At 37.3% G+C, this 18180-nt stretch overlaps 1 long non-coding RNA gene across 1 annotated transcript; it reads left to right on the top strand.

Annotated features, from left to right (window-relative positions):
* Nucleotides 1-11056: 11056 nt before the first annotated feature.
* Nucleotides 11057-17267, top strand: LOC125666449 (uncharacterized). The gene is made up of 2 exons (XR_007366674.2): nt 11057-11362; nt 17010-17267. It is a non-coding gene; the product is annotated as an uncharacterized LOC125666449 (long non-coding RNA).
* Nucleotides 17268-18180: the final 913 nt, after the last annotated feature.

Genomic DNA, 18180 nt, shown 5'->3' with positions numbered 1-18180 from the left:
TCCCCTTCCCAGAAGGGGGACATTGTTTTAATGTGAATTCTTCTTCTGCTTCTCTACAAAGTTTCTTCGGGCCATAACTTTTTAGCTCATCTGAGTTTAAAGCTCTCTTGAGCTACCTCTTTTCACATTTTCATCTTCTTCTCCAGAACCGCTGGGCCAATTTCAATCAAACTTGGTACACATCATCCACGAGTAAAGGGGATTCAAGTTTGTTCAATTGAAGGGCCAAGACTCCTTTAAAGGGGAGATAATCACGAAAATGGAATCAATTAAAATTCTTCTCAAGAACCAATGGGCCAGAAAAGTTGAAATTTACATGAAAGCTTCCTGACATACTGTTCGTTATCTTCGCCTTTCATAGTGAAGTTTCAAGTTTGTTCAAATCATAGCCCATGGGGGTAGGGTGGGATCACAATAGGAGATCAGTTTTACATTGGGAGTATTTTGGGGAAAATCTTTAAAATTCTCCTCAAAAGCCACTGGGCCAGAAAAGTTCAAATTTATATGAAAGCTTCCTGACTTAGAGTAGATCCAAATATGAGCAATTCATGGTCCCTGGGGGTAGGGTTTGGCCACAATGGCAGATCAATGTGTTATGGGGAAAATCTTTAAAAACATCTCGAGAACTATTTAGGCTAGGGCTTTCATATTTTGTGTATACATTTTTTACAGAAAGACCTTTCCTGTGATGCATTGGTGTGTGATCTTGACCTGAATGTTTGACCTACTTTCAATAAAAATCTGACCTATACAATATCTCCTGAACTATTTGAGGTAGGTCTTTCAGGCTGATAAATCCCAGTATTGTATGTGAAGCCTTTCAAAGTATGGACACTTTCAGGGGTATTTTTGTTCGAAGAACACATCTTGATTTATGCTGCTAAACATTAGAATTTGGGTTAGATGTGTAGAACATGATTTCTTTCTGGATTCCGTAGCCCTTGGGACTAGTGATACTTTTTAACTAATATTCGGGTGACCGAGAAGACCTGTTGGTCTCTTGTTTATTAAAGGTGTGACATGGTCCTTTTAATAAATGTCTCGCAACATGGGAATCGATATTCGTTAGAATATTTTCAAAAGGAATTGCTCGTTTTTTAGTTATTTAGTGGCATTTGTGTGCGAATAGTTGAAAATGATGTGTGGTTTTTATGGTCATTATGAATACTAAGACAGTTACCAGTGTAATGGTCCATATTCCTCCAACCCCCCAGTAATGACAACAAAAACACATCATTCCCCACCCCAGTAATGACAACAAAAACACATTATTCCCCACCCCAGTAATGACAACAAAAACACATCCCCCACCCACAGTAATGACAACAAAAACACATTATCCCCCACCCCCAGTAATGACAACAAAAACACATCCCCCACCCCCAGTAATGACAACAAAAACACATTATCCCCCACCCCCAGTAATGACAACAAAAACATCCCCCACCCCCAGTAATAACAACAAAAAACACACATTATCCCCCACTCCCAGTAATGACAACAAAAACACATCCCTCACCCCAAGTAATGACAAAACACATCCCCCACCCCCAGTAATGACAACAAAAACACCTTATCCCCCACCCCCAGTAATAACAAAAACATATCCCCACCCCCAGTAATGACAACAAAAACACACATTTTCCCCCACCCCCAGTAATGACAACAAAAGCACTATGTCCCCCACCCCCAGTAATGACAACAAAAACACACATTATCCCCCCCCCCCCCCCCCCAGTAATGACAACAAAAACACACATCCCCCCAGTAATGACAACAAAAACACACATTATCCCCCACCTCCAGTAATGACAACAAAAACACACATCCCCCCAGTAATGACAACAAAAACACACATTATCCCCCACTCCCAGTAAAGACAACAAAAACACATCCCTCACCCCAAGTAATGACAAAACACATCCCCCACCCCCAGTAATGACAACAAAAACACCTTATCCCCCACCCCCAGTAATAACAAAAACATATCCCCACCCCCAGTAATGACAACAAAAACACACATTTTCCCCCACCACCAGTAATGACAACAAAAGCACTATGTCCCCCACCCCCAGTAATGACAACAAAAACACACATTATCCCCCCCCCCCCCCCCCCCCAGTAATGACAACAAAAACACACATCCCCCCAGTAATGACAACAAAAACACATTTTGAAATTGGTTATATCGACACCAAGTGAACTGACTGTAGAAGCTTATAGTAGAATGGATTCACATACTGCATTCTTGGCCAACAACTAACACGCACTTGTTTCTGTAAATGACTTATGACCTCTGTTAATCTCAGCGAGATTCGTCGAGGCTGGATATTTGGACTGACGCCTCTTCCGAATCTCAGACCAGTGTCACATAAAGTGATTCGGGAAATCTTGCCTGAACTTCGGCCGCTTGTTGCAATTAAAATGGGTTAAATTGAATTTCTTGCCCGCTTCAACTTTTCGCATCAGACATCCTATTAACTCCCTATCACAATGAAACATGCATTTCTTACCTTTACAAGGTGTTAATCCCACAGTAATTCAAGTTGGCTATTTTCGAAGCCATTGCAAACGGCCACCATTTCATATTTTACCTTCTCAACACTGAAGAGTTCCGATAGTTTAGGACGCCTTCTAATAGATTTATTAAATATTACACAGTTTTCTTTTTATTGCTTTTAATTTTTATGCTTAAATGCTTTGTACAAAGTAATTGTCAACCAGTAAGTTCTGTATTTTCAATCATAGTACAAATTTTCATGAAGTAGTATATCGGAACTCTTCAGTGTTGAGAAGGTAAAATATGAAATGGTGGCCGTTTGCAATGGCTTCGAAAATAGCCAACTTGAATTACTGTGGGATTAACACCTTGTAAAGGTAAGAAATGCATGTTTCATTGTGATAGGGAGTTAATAGGATGTCTGATGCGAAAAGTTGAAGCGGGCAAGAAATTCAATTTAACCCATTTTAATTGCAACAAGCGGCCGAAGTTCAGGCAAGATTTCCCGAATCACTTTATGTGACACTGGTCTGAGATTCGGAAGAGGCGTCAGTCTAAATATCCAGCCTCGACGAATCTCGCTGAGATTAGACCTCTGTATACTAATAACAACACAAGGTACCTAGCTTCAAATGACACAGAATGGCACCCCCTGAGAATGTTCCAGGGAATATGCGATGCAAATGTATTTACTACCGTTGTATTGTACAATCATTCAACCTAAAAACCATGTATGACATGACTGCATTCATTACCTCTTATCGCCGAAAACTGCAACAAAAAATGGATTTTCCATTTTATACCACGAAGTGCTATGTACTGATACCGCGCAGAATACGTGGGCGATTTTGACTGGTTAGCACGCTCTTCTAAAATTACGTTTGGAATTCTTTAGAGTTATTTATAGAAAGATAGAACATCATAGATGAATTAAAAATAACAGGCAAAAGGATGATTTTAAATGGTGACCATTAATCACAATTGATCTTATTTCATATAATTTAGTTACTAACATTAGGGGGGAAATGCTACAAAAAATAAAGGGTACTCCATCACCCCATATTTTTTCCCACAGACACCTGATAACTATATATAACAACCCCCCCCCCCCTCTGATTTTTTTTTTGCGGTGACAATTCCTCCAAAATGTTTGGATTCCTTGTCTCTCTCAACCCAATTTCGATTGATGTAGTCGTTTCACGCTTTTCACAAGCTTTAGAGATTGTGGACTGGTATAATAGAATATACTTATTATAAACAGTATAAGGTAAGTATAAGGCTTACAAAAAAGCATATTTACGATTACATAAATCGAAATTAGGGTGGAATAGACGGGGAATCCACACATTTCGGAGAAATAATCGCCGCCCCCAAAAAATCAGAAGGGGGGAGTGTCCATACTTCAGATGCCTGTGAATTTTTCCATATCGGCACAGATCCGTAATATTAGGGATGCGGGGGAGGGGGTTCGCCAGGAGAAGTTGGAAGTTGCACATGGCTTGTTTAAATTTCCTGACAGACAATAATAAAAATATAATAGTCTTGATAAAGATCTTCAGAACCTTAATTAGTGTGTGCATGGGTGGGGGTGTTATATAGTGTTCGTCATTGCTGTCTCAATAAAACAATGAGACTTTATTTTTCAACACAACGAATATACAATTTTCATTTTGTGCGGTATCAGTACATAGCACTTCGTGGTATAAAACGGAAAATCCATGTTTTGTTGCAGTTTTCGGCGATAAGAGGCAACGAATGCAGTCATGTCATACATGGTTTTTAGGTTGAATGATTGTACAATACAACGGTAGTAAATACATTTGCATCGCATATTCCCTGGAAGCTCAAAAGGCCGACATTCTCAGGGGGTGCCATTCTGTGTCATTTGAAGCTAGGTACCTTGTGTTGTCATTAGTATACAAAGGTCATAAGTCATTTACAGAAACAAGTGCCTGTGCAACAACTACCACGACTACTCCTCTGCAACAATCTCCATCGTACTTGAACACTTAAATTGAGGGACCCTGTAGGCTTCATTACTTATTAAAGTTCATAGACGTCAATCTAGATGTAGCGTACGTTTACGTGTGGGGCGGTATTCACCGATAGTCGTAGATTTACGTCAGAAATAAGCGTAACTAGCACACGTAAGCTTATCGAGGAAAAAAAATGTCTTGTCACTCTTTATCGAAAAGACCATTTAAACCCTCTAGATATGAGGGCTGGATACCAAATTATAATTTATTTGGTAGTTATCAAGAAGTTAACAAGATATACGGGGACTGTTTGCAATAGCTCACCTGAGTGACTCAGGAGACCTAGAAATCTTCTCTGAAAGTATTTGGCCATTTTCAATCAAGAGTTGGGAATAGAACATTTTTGGAGTAAGGAGAACTAAGATTGTGAATTCCATGGTCGCTGCGCCCCAGGGCGTGACGGGGGATGAAATGCCTTGTGACTACTGCTGACTTAAAAACGGGAGATGACAGTTCTCCATGAGGAAATAAGAAAGCTGGAATCAAGTATTAGGCAGTATGAAAGTGTTAAACATTAAACGCCAAGACCTTAGATTCAGGGCAAATACGACTTGGGGATTGTCAGTGGTCGACCCTCGATTACTCCCAGGAGTCCTTTGGCTGATCATTTTCCAGATATTAGACCCGATAGACAATATGACAATGCTCCTGCAAGAGTAAGGTTTCATGAGGAAATGGAGGTGAGAGATGAAACAAACAACTGGGGAGGATACTGGTAATATCACTGAGAGGCGTTATCGCAGACCAATTGTCCAAGAAAAAGAACCCGAGACTAGGAAACTAAACAGAAGGGGGGTCAAAGCCGCAATGTACGATGGGAGTGGTTCGTGGTTGGACTATAAGACACATTTTAATACAGTTTGCAAACTTAATGAGTGGACAGAAGAGGAGAAAGGTTTATTTCTCGCGGCATCTCTTCGTGGTCAAGCTCAAGCTCTCGTTGGAAATTTGACCTAGGGATCTCAACGATGCCATAAAGCATGTAGTAGGGGGATACCTAAAGGCAGAAGACAAGCGAGGTTACAGGGCTTACCAACACCAGTTAAGGGAAGAGGTAACTACTAATGAAGGTTCTTTCAAAATGGAATTGAAGGACTGGGTGGCATCAATAGGAAAGAATATGGCAGACATAAACAAGGAAATTCAACAACTCAGAAAGGGCGGAGGCCAGACTAACAGAAAGTCTTTCAAAGAGTCACCTCGACCAAGTAAATATATGGATACAATAGAATGTTATGGATGTAAAACTTATACGGTACCAATTTTGATGCACCAGATGCGCAATTCGACAAATAATGTCTCTTCAGTGAAGCTCAACCGAAATGTTTGAAATCCGAAATAACAATGAAGTTTTAGAGTTATTTTAGGGAAAGACAGTGTGCCCAAAAACAAGTGGAGTCAAATTCGTCTAAGGATAAGAGCTATGCGTGAGGGAGATAATCCTTAATTTTGAAATGAATTTCTAAAATTTATAACAGCAATTAAATATACATCCGTATTTTCAAGCTAGTAACGAAGTACTTAGCTACTGGGCTGTGGATAGCCTTGGGGACTAACAGTCCACCAGAAGATGCCATAAGAAAGAACATTATAAAAGGAATTATCCACAGAAAAACAAAAGTATTCCTTTTGATAAGAAGAGGTCAAGAGAGAAAAATACTGAGAAAAGTTATGATTATAAGGGTTCTAATGGTCATCTAACTGGGGGAATTGAGTCATGCTCAAATGAAGCAGGAATGCTCATTTATGTAATTGTTAATGGCATAAAAGTGAAAATGTTGGTGGACACAGGGCTACTGTCACCATGTTATCAACAGCGTCAATGAAGGAAGTAAAAGACCAAGGGCAATTACAGGTCCAAGAGCCTGGGATGAAAGTTTTTACTGCAGATGGCGATGAGTTGATTTTGGAAGGTAAAGGCAGTATTGAGATGGAAATTGGGAAACATCATATCAAGATGTTGGCTTTGGTAGCTGATCTTCAAGTATAGGATATATTGGGATTGGATATGATCAAACGTTTTGATACGATCATAAATGCAAAACAAGTCATCTTGTCATTTCAGGATGATAGTATTCCGGTGGCGTATAAAGGTAAATTTGGATGCTTCAGAGTGATGGCTAAAGAAACAGTCAGCATACCACTTCGAAGTGAATTAATTGTACCAGGGAAAGTATGCACCTCTAATGAGAGACAATCCCAAGGCACTGTAGAGTCTACAGAAAGAGAAGATACAAACAGACCACTGACAGCCAGAACATTTGTCCAACCTTTTGAAAAAAAATATTGTACCAGTACGGTTGTTGAATGTGGACCCTGAACCAAAGGTGGTGTATAAGAACACCAGGATTGGACAATTCCAAGAAACAGATGAGGTAAAAACTCAGATGACTCCTGTTATCTAGCAGATCGATCTAATATCGAACAATTGTATCAAGACTCTGTAAAGCATCTAACAAAGAGGCGAACCAGGGTAGTGAAATCTTTACATGGAAGTACGCATCTATGTTTGCCAAGAGTAAAATGATCTTGGGAAAACCAAAGTAGTTAAACACAAGCAACTTATTCGCCGTGCTCCTGCCGCATTTATCGAAAGAAATTGAAAGAAATATTGACAAAATGTTAGAGTACAATATCATAGAACCTTTGATAAGCCCATGGGCCTCACCTATTGTGTTGATGAAAAAGAAAGATAATTCCTATCGGTTTTGTGTTGATTACAGGCGTCTTAATGATTGCACAGTTAAAGACGCATATCCTTTGCCCAGGATTGACGAATCCTTGGGAAATTGTATGGATGCAGTTGGTTCTCCACCTTGAATGTTTTCTGGATATTGGCAGGTGGAACTTGACCCTACAGACAAACTTAAGACAGCTTTTGCCACACAGAGAGGTCTGTTTCAGTTCCGAGTAATGTCTTTCGTAGTCTGTTGTGCACCAGCCACGCTCGAAAGATTAATGGAAACAGTATTGGCTGGATTACAATGGGATGTATGCCTAGTCTTCTTTGATGATATCATCATAATGGGAAAAACATTTGATGAAATGATGGTTAATTTAGGAAGAGTGTTTGACAAACTTCAGTCGGCTGGGTTGCGATTAAAGTCAAAGAAATGTCATTTGTTCCAGCGATCTATGAAGTTCTTGATCTACGTTATTTCTGAGGGAAGAGTAACAATAGATCCTGAAAAGATTGATATTGCGAAAAACTGGCCGGTACCCGGTAACGCAAGTGAGGTAATATCTTTTGTTGGACTGTGTGGGTACTATAGAAAGTTTATAAAGGACTTTGCAAACATCGCTAAGTGCTTACTCAAGTTGACTGAAAAAGGCAGGCCATTTGTCTGGGATAACGATTGCCAGGATGCTTTTGATTTATTAAAACAAAAGCTCATAACTTCTCCAGTGTTAGGTCAGCCTGACTTCGCAAAAGAGTTTATATTGGATACAGATGCTAGCAAAGACGCCATCGGGGCTATACTTTCTCAGGAACAAGAAGGTCATGAGAAAGTTATTGCATATGCCAGTCGTACCTTGTCCAAAAGCGAAAGAAGTTACTGTGTCACCAGAGAGGAGCTCCTTGCAGTTGTCCAGTTTGTTATGGGTTAGGCATTTTCTTGAGGTGAGAAAATTTCGTAAAAGAAAGGATCACAGTTCTCAGAGATGCCTAATGAAATTTAAAAATCTGGAAGGTCATTTGGCAAGGTGGCTTGAGTTGCTAAGTACATACGACATGTGGATCGAACACCGACCTGGAGCGCAACATTAAAATGCTGATGCCCAAAGCAGGATACCGTGCAAACAATGCGGGACAATGGTACATGTTACTCATTATGGATGGATTACATTGCAGGAAATGGGTAGCGGGAAATCCCATCTTTCAGGCTGTTATATCAACGATTGATTGATTGAATATTGTTTAACGCCCCTTTCGAGAATATTTCACTCATATGGAGACGTCATCACTGCTGGTGAAGGGCTGCAAAATTTTGACCTATGCTGGGCGCTTACGGCCTTTGAGCAGGGAGGGATCTTTATCGTGCCACACCTGCTGTGACACGGGACCTCGTTTTTTTTTCGGTCTCATCCGAAGGACCAACGAGGGAAAGGCGAAAAGTACTCCATTTTTGTTATGATTTAACATTTTAAATGAGCTGGACATCTAGTTCATAAGAAGACGCTTGAAAGAGTGCGAAGCAAATACTATTGGCCTGGGTGTAGGAAGGATGTGAGAACATACGTCGTAGGGTGTGAGAGATGCTCTAAAAGAACAAGTCCAAATGTTACAAAAAGAGCTCCAATTAAGGTGGTTGAATCTGGAATTCCCATGGAAAGAGTGTCTATGGATATTTTAGGAGAATTGCCAAAGACAGACCGGGGTAATCTGTATATATTGGTAGTGTCCGACTACTTTACCAAGTTGACAGAAATCTACAGTTTCGCCATGCCCATCATGGAGTCCCAAACTGTTGCTACAATATTGATGGAGGAAATCTTTGCATAGTTTGGAGTGTCTAGAATACTTCATTCGGACCAGGATAGACAATACGAAAGCCATTTGTTCAAAGAACTTTGTACCCTTTTACATATTGAGAAAACCAGATCACCTTACCACCCACAAAGTAATGGGATGGTCGAGCGGTTTAATAAAACGTAAACGATCATCAACAAATTGGGATGAATTTCTCCCATATGTAATGCAGGCCTATCGACCAGCAGTTCACGAGACCGCTGGCTATACCCCTAACTTTCTAATGTTAGGTAGAGAGACATCTACACCCCTAGATCTCATTTACGAATTAACGGGAGAGTTGAAAGTCACTCCTCGAAACCAATGGTTTGGGGAGTTACAGGAATGCCTAGAAGAAGCTCACAAAATACAAAGCAATCTATGTGTCGACAAAAGACATATCATGATCGAAAGATTAGCTTTGTAACGTTTGCCTCAAACATCCCCAGCTTTTAAGGGGAGAAACTAAATCCAGTGGACCAGATGAATTAGCTGATCAAGGAAGTCTGAAAGATACCTTTGAATGTAAGGTATGAAAGGTGAAGATAACGAACAGTGATCAATCTTCTAACTCCTATAAGCAATACAAAATACAACAATGTAGATAGTTGGGCAAACACGGACCCCTGGATTCACCAGAGGTGGGATCAGGTGCCTAGGAGGAGTAAGCGTCCCCTGTCGACCGGTCACACCCGCCGTGAGCCCTATATCCTGATCAGGTAAACGGAGTTATCCGTAGTCATAATCCGTGTGCCAAGAACGGCCTAAAAATCGGTATGAAACATGTCAGACAGCATTTGACCCAAATGATAGGTTGTAAAAGATGACTTTGAGAGTGCGGATCAGCAGGTAGATGACGAAATGTCAGAGTCAAATTTCGAACAAAAGGGTCACTAGACACTACTAAATGAATAATTGACATCATAAATATATAATATTTGTTGCAAACTAGTTCAATCTGGTGTTTAGAACCACCTTTCCATGTAATCATAACCATGTAATCATAACCAAATACGGAGCGTCGTCATAGTCAAAGGGTGTGTTGGCTGTAAAAGTAACGACTGGGTTAACGATATGATAATATTATTAAATCTATTCAATATATCTTCACCCGATAAAAAGCATTTCATTTAAATATCTCCTCAATAATATGTTATCATATTTTCGATATATAATAGATATATATTATATATAGCTCTCGCTCTCTCTCTCTTCGTACACGTGTGTGAAATTGACAGAGCAACTGCTGACTCAACCTGCTTGGTACCAGTTTTGACCGGTTTGCAGCTCTCTTTGCAGTGTGAAGTCGACTTTTTTCAGAAGAAGTAGCGGGGGCGGGGACAAGAATGCTATCATATCTATCGTAGAATAAAGCATAAAACTTGCAATGTGGGTTAATGGGGGAAAGATACTGAACTGTTAATATTGAATATTTGTAGCTGAACGATATCTTTCAATTTACATGTAACAACAAAATTGCTAATGAACAACAACTTTGACCAGTAAAGTAATGGGTATTGGGTCATTAAAAACGATTTTAAACAGAGTTTCCGAAATTTGTCGATCTGAAGATTTTAAATACCAAACATTCCTTTACACCAGTAAGTGATAAATGTACATCGTTCGGACTGGAAAATTCATTCTGCATGTAAGAAACATACGATGTATATTTCTACTCCACAAACGATAAGAAGGAAGATATTGACGCAAGCATCAAAGAATTTGTTTCATTTTACCCACCGTATAAAAATGTTAATTTTGCAGATTGATTTTCCCATATATTACCATGTAAAACTTTGATCCCCAATTGTATGGAGAGCCAAAGAGTTCAATATTCTATCTTTGTAATTATGTATTTGTTGTTACTAAATGTGCCATTGGTTCAATGTAAAATAGAAAAATGTTAATTGTTATCTTGACATTTGTAGTACGCAACGGTATATTCGTTATTTGAATGGCGTAAGATGTAAAGGAATGTAATGTCTGTGTATATGCGTAACAAGTGAATGCATTATTTATTCAATGTCAATTTGAAATTAGATCTTCGTCATCCGTATTTGAGCATTTGCACATTGCTGTTGCGAGTTACAGTAAAAAAAATTTGGTAATCCGTCCGATGATAGTTCGACATTCGAATTTGCTCATTCGTTTACTGCATTTCAACATTTGTTCGTTGTTTTACCATTACATGTATGACGACAGAGGACGCGCGCTACATCGAATCTTTTGGGAAACAGACTATAGAATCATATTGGAGGACCAGTTTATGTGACATTCCCTCGGATCTATTATTTTCCCGGCCTTTCGAAGTCCGAGGTAAATTATTTTATTTTGTGCAAGGACGATATTTTCATTTATTTTCTGTGAATGTAACTATTTCATAAGTATTAATTTGATAAATGAATCCAATGATAAAAAATACATCAAAAATGCATTTCAGAAATCACCCCAAATTCTTTACCAATTTATTCTTCATTCAATAATAAACAAATTTAATACTTGAAATTAATCGATTATTAATCAATTATAGTGCGTCCGGTTATACTGATAATCAATCATGAAAAAATATTCCGATGGTTCATCACTACGACTGTTTAAAAGGTTGGACACAATTCCCTAACAGAGCAATTGTTACACTAAAAATGGAATTGTTACTCTTTTTTAGTGTAATTAATTAACTGTATCATGGGATTTTCAGTTGTTTTCCCTCTATTCTCGTGTTTGCTTTGAGTAAAAAATGAAGTGCAAGAATACTTCTACATCCTCAAAATATTTAGAGTCTAGGAAGCGTATATTTACATATATGTACAAGGACTCTATATGTGGCCAACAAGGCTTATAAATAACCTCTAACAGCTAGACTATGAAATAAAAAGATAATGTTTCTTTATCTCTATTTACATTGAACCGATGGCGCATTTAGGAACAACAAATACATAATTACAAAGATAGAATATTGAACCGTTTGGCTTTCCATACCATTGAGGCTCCATTGGACCATAATTTGAACAAACTTTAAAAATCTGTACTACCTGTGAATGTTTTCATGTCCATGTAGTTCTAAAGAACAAGATTTTTAAAGATTTTTCCCTTCGATGTCAAATATAAAACTATGTTCCTCAGTTGTGAACCCACCGTACCCTAGAACTATCATTTGAACAACTTGAATCTATACTATACGAGTATGCTTGTAAATCGAAGATCTGATAATTATGTACATAGGCACGCGAATTCTCCATGTTTGCTGAAAGTGCCATCTTGTACTATTCTACATGTAAGTCTTAAAATACTGAACTAAACACGTTTCTTTCTTTCTTTTTTCTTTGTTGTTGTTGTTGTTAACTTGTTTAATGTCTACTTTCCGGATTTGAGGTGTTTGTCCGTAGTAGGTTCAGACTTGTTTTTTTTTTTAAATTGTTGCTTCCACGCAAATCACGTTCCGTTTTTTGTGTGTGCAGTGATTCTGGCCTCCCAAAAGAGATACAAGTGTACCATTTTTATGCTTCATTGAGTTGTAAATCAGTTCAATGAATTATTTTTATTGTAATTCCAATATTGTTATTATGTTTTTGTTGTAAGAGTTCACAACTTTCATCTTCTTCGTTCGTGGAATTCTCGTACCAATAAAGAACATACAAATGGAAAATAGCTTATCTGTCAATTGAATTGGTCTTTTTATACATTATTCTTACTGAAAACAACACTGCACACAATTCTTACCTCTTCTTCCATCTTCAATCGTTGTGTTAGTTTTCCCGCGCACATGCGCATAGCGGTCAAAGGAACTCCGGCTTCCTGAATATTCACGAGAACAGCTGCCTATTTGTAATAGTTTCATTTCTGTTTTTTTCATTTAATCTCTAGGATTTAATTAGCAAATTTTGGTGAAGATTTGTATTTTATCTATATAAAGATGTATGTAAATTTAGATTGGTTTAGATTCACACGAAAAAAAATAATTTGGTATCAGCGTGTATGCCTTTAATTAAACGATAAAAAAATGCTTTCTTTGTTGTTTCATCGGGCGATGAAGGTAGCTAGCATTTCAGAAAAATGCATAAACCGCGTGATAAAACAACAAAGAAAGGCATTTTACTGTTCATATTTATATTTTCGTGTATTTTTAAAAAATATCAACTAGAATTAAGTAATAAAATATATCATATGGTTGACTCATTTGTTACCGTGGCGTTAAACGGATTTTGAGGAAACAATGCTTTTGAACATTGTTTCCAATATAAAAAACAAAGAAAATAGATTTTTGTTAAGAACTATGATAATATCAAAAATATTTATCATAAAAGATATATTTCTATTTTTTTTAAAAATATGTATATACATATATTAACATTAATATGTTAATATATTTATATTTAAGAAAATAGAAATATATCTTAAATATATACATATATTACCCTAAATGAAATCCCGCGAAAGCACGGGAAATCACAATTACGGTAAATGATACTGTATAATATTACATAGAGGAAGGACTTTTTAATGTGTGCTTGAATTGTTGCGCACATGAATTGAATGAACGATATCTTTAATTCAAATGAATTTAAGAACAATTAATTAATAATTGTGTGGATGAGTTATGTTATATTTATTGATATCATATACAGTAAATAGAACTTAATTATTAGGAAGTCACTTGGAACTCCAAATTAAATGTTCCTTATGTAACATTAATGATCTTTCTCCGTATTGAAAATTATATAATGATTTTACGAATGCGAGACCAAAGACAAAATGAACGGTCATTTATAATTTCGTTGTGGGCCAGAACTCTGTATGAAACATCAACATGATACCATGAATATAGATAGGGTATCGCAGAGTTCGGGCCCAAACCGGGCTTAGCCCCTATGGTGTTTTTGATGGTAGTTTTTGTCCAGTGTAACAATCTAAGGGCAAAATTATGAATACACATCGTTTCCTTTCCTCAAACGCAATAATCGAAAATAAAATGCACTATATGAATGCAGGAACGGATCCAGGAATTTTTTAACTGGGTGGGTGGGTTCTACTATCAATTTTGGATTTCAAGAGGGGGGGGGGATTCCCTCAAAATGCGTAATTTTTACCCCTTTTTAGCAATTGTTTTGGCGAAAGCGGGGTGGGTTCCGACCCCCGGACCCCTCTCTGGACCCGCCACTCGAATGGCAAACAGAAAAACTGCTATATTGCTTGATTTTTTGCACATTGTCTGGTAGTGTACAACCTAATATCTGTAAAATGTTTTAAGTTATAAGTCTTATCCCACACTTAAAACTTGCACATCATATAACCGACCTCCTCCTGACGGTCGGTAAAAAAAAAATCTAGTATAGAAATAAAACCCATGTATACTCAAAGAGCTGAAATTGTCTCCACGGAGTATTCATGTATACCCAGTGGAGCATATCCATGTACTAAGTACATTAACCGTGGTAAATGACCTCAGTCCATTGATATGCTCTTTAAATTTCGTTTCGATATTCTTATTTTTCTACCTTTTTTTCTTATGAATACTTGTAGTGACTTTACGACCTTGATTCTAAGGTTCTGATACATCACCGTGTTGTAAACTACCCGTATATACAGGTATCTAGTAGTATATCAGGCTTGACACAGCTTGTTTTGACTTGCAGATAAAGCTGCTTTGAGCAAGGACTGTATCACCCCGAAGGCGAGATCACCCTCTCTCTCCCCGATACAAATGGGGTGTATCGCCATCAATTTTGAAATCAATGAATTGAAATTCTGAGGACAAAAACGGGTTCGGGCCAATACCAATCTCTCCGGATGATACCAATGACTCTCCGACTGGAATCAATCTCTCCGGATGATACCAATAACTCTCCCCGACTGATACCAATCTCTCCGGATGATAACTATGACTCTCTCCGAGTGGAATCAATCTCTCCGGATGATATAACAGAACTATAGCGGGATATTCTATATGTTGCAAGAACGTGTATAAGTTTATATAATGAATCTCCATTACAGTGCCCAGGGTATTGAGTACACTGTTCTTGTAGCAAGAGTAATCCAGGATCTAACTCGCTCCACCATCAGTCTTTATATTTGAGTTTTTGATATCTAGTTTTAGCAACGACATTAAATACAAATCAATTACGTTGAATTCTATCACTTTGACGAGACTGGGTAATAAACAATATTTATCAATACCAGTATTTATATAACTAGGTTATCTCCAAGTTAAAAATGTTTGTTTATGATATTAACCAAAACGTCAAACTTTAAAAAAGATTATCTTGTCTGGAGCTCTTCGTGGTTATCTTGAATGAAGGCAGTAGTAATTGTCGAGCATTTCAGCTATTTCCATTGGAAGGTTATAAACACGCTGTAGAAATGGATGATTTTATCATCGTTCCTCTTCTACTTCATTTAGATGTAAGGCGACTTTATTACCAAAATGGTGTTCTACCATTGTACATGTATTTGAACTTCCCAGCCTCCGCCGTGTACTCAGTCGGTTAGAGACGCCTTAGTCACGAGCAGACGGTCTTTGCCTAACTAATGATTTCTGACACATCCAAATTGACGTCCATTGGCATTCTGATAATCACTGGCCAGGCTCCGCCATTAATTCTTCCCGGAAAAAGGTGGCACTAACATGATCGACCATGCTGGTTTTATACTCTCAGTCAATCACGACCTCATTATTGCAACGTTCAATTCACAAATCTGGTTTCCTCTTCCTATAAAGACATGAGCGGAAATATATTTTCTAGATTTCCTTTCAAGCATATCTAGACCTGCATCATAAGCAGATATCATTTGACAAATACAGGGGCTGATCTAGAAAATTTTCATAAAGAGTTGCGATCCAAGTTTATACCTTTTTCGTCCCCAAAACGGGGAAAGCCCATAATGACAAAAAGTGTTTTGTTAAAAATATTCAAGTAAAAGGGATCGGGGTTGCAACCAATGTAACCCCTCCTATAGATCCGCCACTGCATGTAATTTGCTGATGTAATTTAAAGAATTAATTAAATGTTAACAAACCTCTAACTGCTGTTAGTCGACACATTTACATGTGTCGCAAGTTCCCTTGATTAATTACAGTTTTCCGATCTATTGGATTGTTTGCTAATACATTTAGTTTATCAATTTAGAAAAAGGCGATAGATACGCCTCAGATCTTATTGTAAAGTGATGTGAAAGATAAGTTTCTATACCGAATAAAATTGTTCCTTTTAATTTTTTGTATTGTGATTTTATTTACATTTCCAATATAATCAAAAGCAGCGGGTAAAATTTTAAAATCATGGAAAACTTAAACCAGTCAATCGAAACTCCTCGGATGTCTTGGACACTCGACATACACCTTCGAGTGTGTGAGAAATTCGAGGAGTTCCGATTGGGTAATCTATAATCTATTCGTAGTGGTTGATTTCATGACCTCCGTATGCAATCGGATTTATCATCCCAAGAAAGTAATGTCTTGCATGTACAGATATAGTTGGGTTTTAAAAAATTCCTACGAACGACATGAAATAAGTCACGAAACAGAATCAAAGTACATGTGCAATCAAAGTACCGAGAGTGCTGAAGCGTTAATCGTGGGAATTTTAGTATTTATGTAAAATATTGTTTTACTAGTGCTTTGACAACACTGACAAGGTGTAATACTGGTAATGCAAAAAGTGAAGCAGCTATGCTTTACGCTTTGAAAGTCTATTCCTCAATTTCCGTAAAAATAAATGATTCCACGGATAGGCTGCAAAGCCACAAAAGTATATATAGGCAATGCCGTGTACTATTTGTGAGATCTGTATTTTAATCAGACTGAACATAACATTACCCGAAAGAAGATTTCAAAAGCCTTGTTTCAGCAAAGTGTATTAGTTGTGACGCATAACAGCTACAATCCTACTAATAGAAAAGCATGAGGATAATTACAATTACAGGATGTTTCTATCTTTTTAAGCGTATTATCTGATTTCTCTTTCAGATGATGTCACTATACATTTCATTTTAAAAAGAAATTGCAGATCTGCTCATTCGATTGGATGGATTCTATTTCTGTATGCTCTGAAATGAGATTATCACCTATCGATGTGGAACATCTTTATCAAAGCAACATACATCCCCCAGGAAATAAGCTTTAATGATTTCGCGTTTTAATGTTATTGATTTGAATATTATAATTATCCTTACAGTTAATTTGTGAGTGTACTTTTGTATTTTTCATTAAAGAAAATCCCATTGATGTTCCCTTGTTGGGCATTCCTTAAGTTTGTTGTGTAAATCTTGTTTTACGGAGATATGCATTGTGCTACGAAAACCTAATACTCTCAAAGCGCTTGATTTCTATGACATTCAAGTAGCGTTAGTTTCCACACGAGCAGACGTATACACCACAGGCCGGAAGGACTACATTTACAATATTAGCACTCAACCAGGTTCCATGACCCACAGGCACCTGACGTTTTACATATCTATAATAACAAAAATGTCTTCCTGTAAACATAATAGGAGTATTATAATGTTTACAAGAAGACATTTTTTTTTATCATAGATATATAAAACGGCAAGTGCCTGTGTCATGACCATACACTAAGAATATTCAAATTTTCAAACCCAGTTTTAGATCCCATAATAAGATCAGAGTTTAAAAATGATTAAAAACAGAAATGAAGTATTTGTTTAATCATAACTAGTCGGGTACGGATATATTTTATATATATATCTGTTAAAAAGCTGATCAGAGCTTGCGTTGATTTGTTGAATGTATATAGTGCCGACTTTAAATAAAATTTACTTTGCTTTAGGGACCGGTCAATTTTTATTGGGGAGTTGGGACCGGTGCAAAATGCATTAGGCCACACATTTATTTTGACTTACATACTAATAGGACTCTAACGTTTTATTTTCAACACTGATAGGACAGCCATATTTATTTTTTTGCAAATGTATGAATGAACAAAACATATTATAAAGAATTTCAAACTTTTAATTCAACTATCTTACAAACAATAATGCTGAATTGTATGCAAGCCTTATTTCATGTCCAAGTTGAATATTCTAGAGACAATTTGCAATAAAATACTGGACCTTTGAAAATTTTTAATATTAAAACATGTGATTAAAAGTCACCAAAAAAGTATTCAGTTGTGAATAAC

The sequence above is a fragment of the Ostrea edulis genome, chromosome 10 (genome assembly GCF_947568905.1).
Source record: "Ostrea edulis chromosome 10, xbOstEdul1.1, whole genome shotgun sequence".
NCBI classification, from domain to species: domain Eukaryota; kingdom Metazoa; phylum Mollusca; class Bivalvia; order Ostreida; family Ostreidae; genus Ostrea; species Ostrea edulis.
This window is presented reverse-complemented; position numbering and strand designations above follow the sequence as displayed.